The following is a 14366-nucleotide window of genomic DNA, read 5'->3' on the forward strand; positions in this document are numbered from 1 at the left end:
ATCCCTGTCATGCAGGAATTTATGTTAAAATAGGGCAAATAGAAATGGACCCTGTACCAAATGAGGAATTTTGACTCTGAAAAGGGCAAGTCGCTTTTGAAATGTAACAGCTGAATAATCTCATTCGCATTGGTATAATGTAGAAATGCGCATGTAAACCAATGATGATAGAAATATTTTCCTTTTACATAATAACAGCAGGGGAACAACGTATATAACAAGGTCTCCTTCGTGTTGGAATTCATAAGACATGTAAGATGGATCACATTTGCATAGGAATCCGACACATTCACGTGCTGTAATTGTAGCCTATTCATCAAAAACTGAATATGTATTATAATGAGGTCGAAAAAAAAGGTATTAAGAATTTTGCAGTGCACTTGAACAACCAAAACATTACAAATGGTTTGATTTGGAATATAAGGAGATAAAAAGCAAAATGCATAGACGTGTTTTGTATCGAAGATACAATAATGAGATCCCTATTACACTGGGTTTTCTATTTACCAAATGAGATCCAACATTAGCTCTGAAAATGGCAAGGTGAAGTTAAAAATACAATCGTATTTATAAACTCATTTGCATTGACCATAATATTTATAGCGATATTTTTATAGAAATGTGTTTGTAAGGCAACCTGTTCTAGAAAAAAGAAGAAAAAAAAAATCGTAGAAAATACAGTTTTAACTTCATAAAACTTCGAAGGAGAGTATGGAAAAGATTTCGGTTAATAACAAACAAACAGACAACGGAATTATAAAGGCATCGTGTACAAGATCAGGTCATATGCAATATTATCACGTTGAGCTTCATTTTAATGAATTACTTCATTTGCATATGAGAAAATTAATGCAAGACTTACGTAAACTCAGCATTATTTTTTGGAAAAATAAAGAAAATCACGCAGTGTATGTATGTATATGCGAAAAGTTACTTTTTCGCAGAATATAAAAAGTGGATGTGTCAAGTGACAATAAAATTTGCTCAATTTCTTTATTCAAGAAAATAAGATATAAGATATCCAAACATGTTCACATGGTATACGTTGACAATAACCACAGGCAAAATAATGCCTAGATTTAGAAATTCAAACTTTTTTTGTGTAATCAAAGTATAAAGAGTGTAGTGTTTGCATGTTTGGTCATTTTATTTTCGAGATACATTTTTTTTTTATATTCGAAGACAGTGAATTGAACTCATTCTTATATGTGTTTTTTTTCGAAAAAGAAAATCTCAAACATGCCAACACGCAACATCGCCGATCACAATATGGTTTTATTCATGGATCTATTGCAGGAGAAAATTTAACCCTTCCGCAAATACATACATGTATTATCGAAATTGGAATCATGCACTGAATAAGCTTTCTTATCCCTTAAGCAGAAAATAATTTAGTATTTGTATGACAGCGATGTTTACTCTCTGTCTTTCCAAAAGAGAATAGAAAAATCTATCCATGCTCAAACAGCATATAAAAAAACCCGTTGACAAGGTTATCACTAAAACAACAGCAGGATGACTGCAGTGATAAAAATGATTCTTCGTGACATTATTCACAAATAAAATATGAACACAGAGGATAAATTTTGGGTTATTTTTATGTCATACAGATAAATATATACTATATATATATATATATATATATATATATATATATATATATATATATTTCCTCTGATCTTGGATTAAAAGGGTGAAAGTTTATTCTTTATACTTATTTTGGTGTCGTTTAATCTTGTTGCACAAATCTTTGAATTTTGGCACAAAGATCATCAACCGGCGGTGTTTTATCTCAGAAATACAATTATTATTATCTTATGTTAAAAAGGACATTGACCTTTGTCCTTGAATTTTATGGATTAATTTGCATTCTCGATGCTTAATGTTATTTTATCTAATCTTCCTGCAAGAATATGTGTATTTTGACACCAAGAACACCTACCTGCGCCGTTTTATCTCTGAGATACCATTATATAATATGATATATAATGTATAAAAGGTCATTGACCTTTGACCTTGAATTTATGGGTGAATGTGCATTCTAGGTACTTAATTTTTTTTTATTTGATCTTCTGTTAAGAATCTGTGCATTTTGACACCAAGATTACCAGCCTGTGCCTTTTTCATTTCACAGATACCATTATACGGTATGGTATATAATGTAAACAAAGGTCATTGACCTTTGAAAGGCTTTGACCTTGAATTTTATCGGTGAATGTTCATTCTACGTACTTCAATTTATTTCATTTGATCTTCTTGTAAGAATCTGTACATTTTGACACCATGATCACCAGCCTGTACCTTATCATCTCAGAGATACCATTATACAGTATGGTATATAATGTAAAAAAGGTCATTGACCTTTGAAAGGCTTTGGCCTTGAATTATATTGGTGAATGTGCATTCTAGGTACTTGATTTTATTTTATTTGATATTTCGGTAAGAATTTGTGCATTTTGACACCATTTTCACCAACCTGCGCCTTTCCATCTCAGAGATACCATTATACAGTATATGTGAAAAGGTCATTGACCTTTGACCTTGAAAAAAAGCACTTTCCCCAACCCGTATTCATCCTAACTTTTTTTTGGTAAATATGTTGACACCCATACCTACTCAAATCAGTTGAAAAACCATTTCCAATAATTGTATTCCAGATTGGCTGTTTTGGGGTCTAATTTAGGGATACTATATAGGCAATTTACGTGTTTCGAAATTACGAACCTTCGGAATTACGAAGTGTAATGTCACAGTCAACGCATAATGTCGTCTACTAACGCATAACGTCGCAAGTCTTAACGCATAATGTCGTAGCGGTAATTTTCGCTTCGGGACTCGAGTTAAATATAAGACATAAAATATTTTCTCTGATTAATTTTTGCAAGCTCAGTCCTATGAACGTTTTTAAGAGCGTGTCTGGTGGGGCAGGTGCGGATGAAGGGGAGGGGGTCAGTATCGACTTTGAAAATTTTTGATGTGTGGCCTAGTGAAAGCCCGGGGGCAGTCAAATGTATTGCTGTACACACGAGTTGCCAAATTATTTCCAAACACCCCCTCAATGATTTTTTTTTCTCTGTGTGCAAAATGACCCCCTAAACAAGTTTTTCGCGGGCTTTATTTACACATTTTGGCCCCTAAACAATTTGTCGCCAGAATATGTCCCGGGGAAAAAGCTTGGGGGGAAAAAAACATACCCTAAACACTAGCTAGTGTTAAAAAAAAAATCTTTGGAAAAAAACATACCCTTAATACGTTTGACCATGCGATTGACCATTGACCAGTTTTAAAAAAAACTACCCCCTTTTTTGAAAATTTGTGGTTTTTTTTTTACCCTAAACGAGTGCACACGCGGCCCGCATAAAAAACATCCCTTTAACGCGTTTTTTTTTTTTTTTTTTAGGTGGTCTGTCTATGACAGATCACCTATTGATTTCGTCAGAATTTTCTTTCTTTATTTCTTTATTTCTTTATTCTTTATTCTTTATTAGGTGGTCTGTCTATGACAGATCACCTTTTGATTTCGCTAGAATTTTCTTTCTTTATTTATTTATTCTTTATTAGGTGGTCTGTCTTTGACAGATCACCTCTTGATTTCGCTAGAATTTTCTTTCTTTATTAGGTGGTCTGTCTTTGACAGATCACCTCTTGATTTCGCTAGAATTTTCTTTCTTTCTTTATTTATTTATTTATTTATTCTTTATTTCTTTATTAGGTGGTCTGTCTATGACAGATCACCTATTGATTTCGCCAGAATTTTCTTTCTTTATTTATTTATTTATTTATTTATTAGGTGGTGTGTCTATGACAGATCACCTCTCGATTTCGCCAGAATTTTCTTTCTTTATTATTATTCTTTATTTATTCTTTATTAGGTGGTCTGTCAACGACAGATCACCTTTTGATTTCGCCAGAATTTTCTTTCTTTATTCTTTATTCTTTATTCTTTATTTATTTTTATTTCTTCCGTACACTTTTTTGTACACACGTTCACTCGAAATCGACTTGGTCAATTTCCTTCAAATTTCTGTCAGTCATCAAGCCCTATGATTTCAAGTAAAATCAACTTTTTCAAGGTCATCACGTCATCGTGACGTCATCCAGGCGCCATTTTGTAAAATCACATTGTCGATCATATCTCCATTATCAATTATCAAAAATCAATCAAATTAACATCACATCAATTTCAGGTCAAGGGTCAACAGGTCATGTCATCAAAGGTCACCTGGAGGTCACGAAGCGCGCGTATGCGCTCGTCAAATTTTTAAAATGCTCAAAATCACTTTTTGACCAAAGTAAAGTACGTTTCAGGTCATTTTAGGCATTTCAAAAATTTGCGCACGCACAGGTATGCGCGCGCGTTTCCGCGCGTAACGCCTTCAACGCAACGCAGAAACGCCGTTTTTTTTATATATCATTGCATTGATAATATAATTCTGAGCAATTTGATACCTTGATCAACCTTCTACGACCATTAATAACGAAATTAACACCCGTTAAAGTTTGCAGCACGTGTGCGCGCGAGCTCTTACTATAGGCCATATATGGGCAAAAACATGCCTATTAAAAATTCACTGTAGTTCTTTAAATAGTCCGTTGACCCCCAATTTTTTTTCATATATCGATAGAGTATGAGTTGTAGATTTGATTTCATGTCACCATTGTCCCTCAATTTGATCATGACATCATCAAAATTGCGCCTAAACTGAAAATTTCATTTTTTCAAAAATGACGTCATCAAATTTATGCAAATTTGATCATAACTCCGTGAATATTGATCATTTGTCGCCCAGATTTCGATATGTAGTAGTTTAGAATGTACTCTTTCTCGTCAGTTATCATGAATTTTCATTTTGAAAAACGCATCATGGTGTAAAATTGCGATGAAAAGAGGCATGTCATTTTTCCTCATTTTACGTGTAATCTCTATGGGACATGACTTTTTCTTAAAACTAGATCCTACATTCCTCTATTTTGTGAGCTATACCTCCATTTTTTTCTTGATAGTTATCCCTGAGCTTTTGGTATGATGTAGCTGAGATTCTAAGCTTTCGGAAGTGTGCCCTCCATTTTTCGATCAGATGCCAGGATCATGCCCGTTTTTCGCTTGCAAAATTTGGATTTGTAATTCTCAAATTTGCTTACGTGTAATCTCTATGGGGAATATCGTGGCTCAATGAATAACGCACTTGACTTGAGTTCTCGGGGGCGCAGGTTCGAGTCCTGGGGGTGAACAAGGTGATTTTTTTTTCCTTTTTTTTCTTTTTACCACCTCGCACATGATCCTTTATGGTATTTCAAAGGTATGAAAGTTAAAATTTAGCAAGATTAAACAGATTATAATTACTATTTTAATATCACATGTATTTTCATATATCAAAGAGACCCTTTTCACAGTTCTTTATCATCTCCCGACTTTCACAAGTATTCCATCCATAATGAACATTCCGTTGTCATCATGAAGATCATATTGATCTGCTTGAACATGGTAATAGTGATCATGTTGGCGAGAATAAGGACAGACCACCTAATTCGTCCGCATGACGAATTAAAATCTAGTTTTTTTTTTTTTTGGGGGGGGGAGTCACGCGTGTGTACAGCAATATATTTGACTGCCCCCCCCCCCCCCGAGTGAAACGCAAGTATACCACCATTCGTCTGCATCTTGCATATCGCTATAACTGCAATTCAACTTATTTTGCGAGAGAGTGAGGTCATCTAGCTGAAAAGTAAATTTAGATTTCTTGTTCATGACATTAAAAAAATGAAATTATATTTTGTATTGTTATTCGGAATATATGCCATCAATATTTTAAAGAATTAGCGCGTGATTCGCGCTCGCGTATCTTATACTACCAAAAACTGCTCAGATTGTTCATTGCTTTGGTATTAAATTATTAATGCATCAAATATTTTTTTAAACCGTTGAGCTTGCGCTTCGCGCACTCATTATCTATTTAGGCAATGTGAGAAAGCCTATCTTGTTTGAAAGAATAAAGCTTATTCAATGTAATTAAAACTTAAGTCTTTAGTTGGGACTGCTCCCTCGATCTATAAACCAACAGCAAAATTGGCCTTTAGCGGCAGATCGGGAAAACATGGATGAAAAACATTCTGCGCCCCACCCCATTTTGGCGAAATCCTGATTCATATACTGTATTAGAAATATGTATGCGTGCTCTGCCCCTGGACTTAAGCAGGGAACCAAAAGTTGGATCCAGCGCCCTAGTCACAAAGCTTGCGCTAACACTCCATTTTGTGAAACATGCAAAATAAATGTTATCCCCATTATCTTTCCTTTGGCATCCACCAGTTTCAAATCCTGGGGTCACCACTGCTTGGGGGCTCTCGTTCTTTAGGAGAGAAACGAAAATAGGTTGTCAATGCATGTAAAACATTGTAATGCCCGTTTATTTCATTTTTTTTGAAATAGTATACGCGATTGTTGTTTTTTTTTTCTTTGAGGAGGGGATGTGAAAAACGAATCTTATGTGATATTTATGATTTCGTGCTTTTTTTAGTGAATTTTGTGAAACTCTAACAGTAAAAGAGGAAGGTTTTCACTTTTTTCCGAGGGGCGGGGCATATTATTCTACCCCTTCCCGCTACGTACCAACATGTTATTAATTTATCACGTGCTCCCTTCTCCCCCAGGGGAAATTGGTATAGGACCTATATATTGCTTAAATAATATTATTCATACGGTACATTCCGAGTTACAATACGAAATATAATTTCTTTCTTAAAATGTCATGAACAACGATAAAGTATCAAATTTTAAATAAGTGACCACTCTTCATCATACTTAATTCAATACTGCCCCCCCCCCCCTGCATTTACGCCTGCCCCTCAAATCAAACTTTCAAAAAACGTTCAGATGACCGAGCTTAAACAAATTACTGAGTGAAAACATATTTCATATCTTATTATCTTATCTGCCACTCGATTCCTTAATAAAAAACCGACATTATGCTGTAGTAATTTAAGCTACGACATTATACGTTGACTTTGACATTATGCCAAAATCATCCAACACATAATGTCACAGTCAACGCATAATTGCGACATTACGCGTCGCTGCGACAATAGCCACCTTTCGCAAACCTCGAGGACGGTAACATTAGTGTCCACTAACACGAAAATTAGCGACTAATCGTACATTCGATTTTCACGATTAATTGTACATTATTATCAATGGAATCAATCATAGAAAACTGTTCTACATTCATTGCTAAGCTTTGTGATACAGGCCCTATAGATCTGCTTTTCGTGTGCAAAATTCTTTCACGCGACACCCGCACCATGCTGCGAGATTAAATCCCGTTTTCATGCATATACGTCTGATCATCATCGTATATGCCCCCTGAGCCGGCGGCGAGCCTCTATTATGACAGCTGGCTGGAGATGTTCGAAATGCAGGGCCCACAATAGATTATGACATGGGATAAGAAAGTGGTTTTTCAAACAAATCGAGTACATATTGAGTGAGGAAAAACTTACTGAATTTAGGCTGAGATATAGCTCATTACAATCCATCGACTCGATATTGCATTTAATGTGGATTATTCGTGAATCACTGGCAATTGATTCCAAAGGTCAGATCACCTCTCCAGCCGAAATCATTTCGCATGCATTGATATGTACACAACATATGCAATAGGCCTAAACGTCTGAACACCAGCCGAATTTGCGGGGTTTTTTCTTTTGCTGACTCCTCCTACACAAACGATATGCCTCTAGCACACAATGTAATGGGCATTATGTTTTACTTTCCCCAGAAATGGAGGATTAGATTCAAATTCCCGGGGGTGGGGGGGACCACTTCCATTGATGAGTGGATACCAGGCGCGACCATGGGGTTTCGAAAAGCATCCTAAACAAGGGAAGAAAATCTTTTCCATAATATGAAAATGCATCTTTTAATAAGTATTTAGCTTGTGAAACCCTACAAGAATTGGAAATATATCCCCCTTTTCAGTATTTTAAACATCGTTTTTGACACCCTTATAACGTTACATAGGCCCATAAGTAACGTACTTGCCCACTCTTTCCACTTTTACGCGTGGTCGCGCCTGGTATCCACTCTTCAATGAAAGTGCTCCCCCCCCCCCCCCCCGGGGCGGCCTCTCGAGCTCTGGGAGGAACCAAATGTGGCTCTGGAAAGTCGTCCTAAATTGGATATATCGCTGTTACCATAGTAGAAACCAGAATTTTGCACACGAAACGCATTGAATGTTTCCGTTGCAGATGCGAAACGAAAAAAAAAATCTCATGTCACATAATTTGCATTGCCGGGCAGAATTCTACGACCATGACGACGGCCCCAAAAGTCTCTTCCGAAATCAACTACCGTCGTAAATAAGCGTTTGCGTTCTCCAGCGAAGGGTCGGGATTATCGGTTGTAACACGGGTTAGTTAAAACAGGAGGCCGAGACGCGAAGATGCATCGTGTTTTATAAAATTATTGTGCAAGTGTTTTTATACCCAGGCAGACTGTTACTGTTAATGCCGCTAAACTGCACTATATTCACTATAAACTTTGAACGTGAATATTTGTCTTGTGTTTGGAAAAAAAACGGTAAGGCTAATAATAATCCAAATTCAAAACTCACCAATAGTCTCAAGCACCGACTCTTCGGCGTTCAGATTGTAGGCCATGATGACGCCGCTGCGGCTGCGGCGGCGGCGACTAACACCGTGCTGCAGTGGGCCGTTGCCGTTGCTACGTCGCGGTTTAGCGATCATCTCATCGCGTTCGAATCGAATGTCTCGACCCTCTTGGCCTGGTCGAAGTGCTGCGTCGACATGACCTAGCCGAAATGAAAATAATTTTTAAAAAATTAATCCAGGCGATTAGACTATTCTTTTTTTTTTTTTTTTTTTTTTTTTGGGGGGGGGGGGGGACTTTTGGAGGGTTTAGGAAATTTTCGACGTTGGTTAATTTATTCAATGCAATGAAAATGGTATATCATAGGTAGCCATATACCATGAATATTGACCGAGCAGCTAGGTTCCCCCCCCCCCCGCCTATTGATGATGAGGAATGCAGGACTGGTTATCAGGAAATGGGTTCGTGTTGTTACTCTATCCAGGTGGGGGGGGTTCAAGAAAGATTTTTTTTTAATTGAGAACTTTAAATGTACTAAGGTATAATAGAACCTCGCAGTGGATGGGTTTAATGGGACCCCTTAAAATACTACGAGAGAATTTGGTGCCAGGGATAAAATTTTCTAAGTGAAAACTAACATTCTGAGGATTTTATTATGAGTTACCTTGAGTTACTTTGATGGCCACATCTCGCTGTCTTCACAACGAGGGTGTACAGATGAGTGTGGCATGGTTAAGTAGGCTCTTATACCCCTTTCATAAACCCAATTTTGATAATTGTGTCTTAAATTGCAGGAGAGTTGGTGCCTCAATTGTGGACTGTGGGAGTTTATTCCATTGATTGACAACCCTTTGGCTAAAGAAGTGTTTCCTTATATCCAGTCCAGATCGTTGCTTGGCAAATTTAAGAGAGTGTCCTCTTAGTCCGGGGGCTGGGGGAGTTTATTCAGCTGATCGGGTACATAAGGTTTGATGGCCCCAACGTGTTGGCATGATATCAGTGGTCAATAAAATGTGTTGCTATCGGGTCATATCCTGTACGGAAGGCCCAGAGGGCCCAATTTTTGTCGGCAATCTTGGATTTTTCATGAAAATCAATTATTCTTATATTTTTACACAAACAATGGAATAGTATTAAATAAATACGCCTTTCACAATGATTCAGACAGAAGAAATCGAGCAATCGTTTTCTTGACAGTCCGGTAAATATTTTTTTTGAAAAATATAAGAATTTATGCCAAAATTTCCATGTTTTAAGCAAAAAACTTGCATGTGAATTGATATCTTTCTCTTTTGTCATTAATATCAACAATTAATGCAAAATATCAGCATTCAACACGAAAGAGAATATATTATAGACAATATTGATATGCTTCATGACAGTATTGATGTCTTAACTTGCTTAGATATATGAAAAATACCTCCAAATGTATACCCCGATTTTGCGATAAAATGACACCAAAAAAGCAACCTCCGTCACTAGTCACACTCCCGGGTGGGGGGGGGGGGCACTCAGTATATAATGCATAGTGGGTATGTGCCGCGGAGGGGACCCCCATTTTTACACTCAAATTTCCGTTCCGAGGCATAGCATTTTTGTCTTATTGAGAAAAAGAACAATAAAAGCCGCTCCAGAGCATAGCAATTTCTTCTTCTCGAGAAAAAAAAAGAAGAAAAAAAAAATCCGATCCAGGGCTTCGCATATTTTCCGTTACGCCGCTCCGGTCGCAATTTTAGTGAAAAGTTGCCGCAGCTCGCTGTCCGGCCATCGCCTCTGCGCTAGCGCGCCCGTCAGTCGTGCCGCCGGGCTAGCTGCATGTAAGTTCCATAGGGATGCATACGCACTCGCACGCAGGCGACCCGTTCCAAGGACCCCCGTTTTCACAAACATTTGTAGTTCCGAAGCCCGCTCCGATGAACCCGCTCCAATGCCCCCGTTTTTTGTCTCGCCCGCGGCACACCCCTACCACTTTTTTGGTCGAGTGCCCCCCCCCCCAGGGAGTCACACGAGTGATACCGACTTCTATGCACTCGCTATCTTGCCTTTCAAAAGAGTACAATGGACCATGGACCTATTACGAAATAGGTCCATGGTTGGTGTGACTAGCACGCATAAATGCATGTAATGAACGTCGCGATAAAAAAGTGTATATATATATATATATATATATATTACATATATGGGCAAAAGGCGGTGTTTTTTTTTTTTTTTTTTTTTTTTTTTTTTACATATTTTAGCAACTTTTATGTTAATGAAACCTCTTGGAAAAGTTAGAGGAGGGATTGCTCTGCATGTCGCAAGCAATTACATTCGGACACCTCAAAAACATAGTCCCGCAAGGGCCTGTCGATGGTACCCCACCCTTATCCGAAGCTCGACTATTAAAATATCTTGCCTTTTGGAGCCCTTCGGTTAGGTAAAAAAGCAACTTTTATTTTCTTGAAATCACCTGGAGACGAAAGAGTAGGCTTTTCTCTATCACCTACATTTAAAGAAGTGAGGGCACAACAAGCCTATCCTTTCAGGGGGCTGCCCCAAGTCGCCCACCCCTTTTTTCGTATTTTGCCAATTTCTTGGAAAATTCGTCATTTTGGAGGCACATTGATGAAAAGAGTGTTTCTACTATTTAGGGAAACCACTTTTATTGTTTTAATAGAGACAAAAGAGTAGACCTTTTTTTATCTGCTACATATAAAGAATTGCTGAAAAATCGAAGCCACCCCTGTCAGTGGGATACCGAAAACACCATCCCCTTTTCCGTATTTTGCCAATTTGTGGAAAAATCTGCAGATATGGAGCCCCCACTGAGGCTAAAGTGTGTTTCTGCTAAAAAGCAATAAATTTTCATTGTCTTAAAACCACATGGAGACGAAAGAGTTGCATTTCCTCTATCAGTTACATATAAAGATGTGCTGGTACAGCAAAGCCTACCCCCGTCAGGGGCTCCTGAAATTACCAACCCCTTTTCTGTATTTTACCTTTTTATTAGAAAATCTGCGAATTTGGAGCCCATATTGAGGCAAAAAGATGTTTCTTCTATGTAGCAAATTACTTTCACTGTCTTAAAACCACTTGGATAAGAAAAATAATATTTTTTTTCTATTTGCTACATTTGTCACACTCTACTCTCTGGAAATAATTGTCCGGGTTTGATTTGTCCATTTGTGTAATGAGATCTCCCCTCATTGAACCTCCAAATATTAATGTACATCTGCAACATCGTTAATTTACGGCTGCCCCCATATAACACACAAGTCTACACAATGCAGAATGGATTCAAGTCATAATCATGCATGTTGCATCTATGTTGGGGACGGGTCGGGGGCGATCGACACTGAAAATATTGGGGATGCAGCAAACATATCGATTTGCCCGTGCTCAATAATTTTGACAAATTGAAAAGTTTGGTATCCAATGCAAAGATGTGTTTGAAAAAGCATCTGAAAGCGCTATAAAAACCATCAAATCCACATTTGATGTAAATTAAAGTAGCACGATACATACAAAATTGTAAAATTTTCGGTGTGCTTCACGTGCATTTGGCGCGACGAGCAGTCACTATACACGCTCTTTAATTAGCTCTTCGTGTTTTTAGAGTGTATATATCATGCGCAATATAGGGCCTATACCCATATCTATTTTTTGTGGTCGATTTTTTTTTTTTTTTTTGGGGGGGGGTGGGGGTCAGTTCCCAAAGCCCCCTCCTAGAACGGCGCCTGATTTAATCGCCATATCGAATCTTTAGAGATAAAACGCAAACATCGAGCGAAACTGCCTTCGGGTGTCATTCTATAGCACCTCAAAATGAGTCTTGTGACAATTGTCCGCGTTCGCGGAACGGAGGTGGCCGCGCCCTTTTTTTTCCAGAATACCGGGGGAGCTTTTCACGAAAGGCTAGGATAACATCAACCATAGTAACAAAAATAACAATAATAAATAATTATAATATAATAGTATAATTATAATAATAGTATAATGATGATAATAACAGAACTAATAATAACAATAATAATTATAACATTAATAATGATAATAATATAATAATATAATAATATAATAATATAATAGTAAAATAATTAAAAAGTAATGATAATAATGATAACACTAATAATGATTACAATCACTTGTTCACTGCAACCACCCAGCCTGTGGGGAATCTACAGGTAGGACTATGGTATGCCAATACTGTACATAGCACACACTTTAAAAAATCATTAAAATATCACTTTTGTGACCGAAATTACTAATTTCCATACAGTTTCATTTATTTTTCATTAGTAACTTGGGAATAGGTTTTGTATTCACCAGAGCTCTAAAAAACTTGAATTTTGGGCATATTTTTTGTGTACGCCATCTATGGGTGGAAAACTATACGGCATGAAAACTTTCATTTTTCAATCTATTTTCAATTGAGAAAAAAATAATTCAAAGAATTAGATTTACATAGTAGCCAAGTTATATGATTAATAGCTGTAATGAATACTGACAGTGTAAGAAAATCAAGCATTTGTCCCATAGAAAAAAGAGAAAATAAGCCAAACATTCCCACCCTTATTTTGCCACACATGGAGATGTAACTGAGAACAAGTTTATATCATAACCTTGTTCATTGAATGAGTGATTACAATGTGTAATTCTTAATTAATATTACTCATCTATATACGGTGAGCGCTTCTTCATTTTTCGCTTTTCAGAAAGCAAAAATATTTCATTGAGGGAGGATGAACGAATAAATCTCAAAATGAATGCAACCGTTAAACAAAACATACTTTACAGACATTTAGAAATATTCAAGAAGTCAATATTTTTGTCAAATCAGTGGAGGAAAAATTGCAATACCTTTTTACCTAAACAATTAGAGTGAGTGTACGTGATCCAACAACGGCTCTTATCATCGTGTATTAAGTGCATAGCAGTATAATGAAATCAAACTAAATATTGAACTTTGAAAAAGCCATATTATGATGAAATATTAAAAGTTACGCCAGTCTTATTTTTCCTCATCTATCCCAGCCTTCATTTCTTTGTCCTTTCACTTTAAGCCGCTTACCTGGCAGTAAAGCACCGAAGACCATCACCACCAATACGATTGCTAAAAGATGCTTCATTTTCGATCCAAGCTATTCAGATAACGTCAAGAAACGAACAGAATTTTCTCTTAGTCAAAGACTGGTGAAGGGTGTGTCTGTCAGCCTACTGGTATAAGGACGCTCAAAACACGGTACGTTAGCCCTGGGGTTACTGGGGTTACTGATGCATAACAGTGGCGGATCCAGGGGGTGGCGCAGGGGGCGCGCGCCCCCTAATAATTAAAAAAAAATAAAAGTAAAGTAAAAGAATGAAAAGACGCTGCTTGAAAAAATAAAAATAAAGGAGAGAAAAAAAGGCGCCACTTAAAAAAATTATACACTTATAGAATATTAGCAACAGTAAGGAAAGACTATCCCAGAGCAAAGCACAATCATATCATCTTCCTTATCTTTTCTTTTAACTACCCTTTTCCCAACAAGTTCGCCGGTTTATGATAATCAGCAGGGCGCTGCCTGCATATAACTGGCGCCAATTAAGAATAACCAGCGCCACATTAATCTAAATCGGCGCCGGACCAGAATAATCAGCGCCATTTGGTTATAAATCGGCGCCAGTCAAGAAAAATCGGCACTGCAAGAGTCTTAACCGGCACCGAACAAGGATAATATGCGCCACCTAAATCTAAATCGGCACCAGATAAGAATAATCGGCGCCGGTAAAGAAAAATCGA

The 14366-nt window shown here is 37.2% G+C and overlaps 1 long non-coding RNA gene across 1 annotated transcript; it reads right to left on the minus strand.

Moving 5' to 3' along the window:
• Window positions 1–8609: 8609 nt before the first annotated feature.
• Window positions 8610–14058, minus strand: LOC135156830 (uncharacterized). Its single transcript, XR_010295873.1, has 2 exons — window positions 13656–14058; window positions 8610–8807 (listed from the first exon to the last, which is right to left on the minus strand). It is a non-coding gene; the product is annotated as an uncharacterized LOC135156830 (long non-coding RNA).
• Between the last annotated feature and the right edge of the window lie 308 nt (window positions 14059–14366).

Source organism: Lytechinus pictus, chromosome 15 (genome assembly GCF_037042905.1).
Source record: "Lytechinus pictus isolate F3 Inbred chromosome 15, Lp3.0, whole genome shotgun sequence".
Lineage (NCBI taxonomy): Eukaryota > Metazoa > Echinodermata > Echinoidea > Temnopleuroida > Toxopneustidae > Lytechinus > Lytechinus pictus.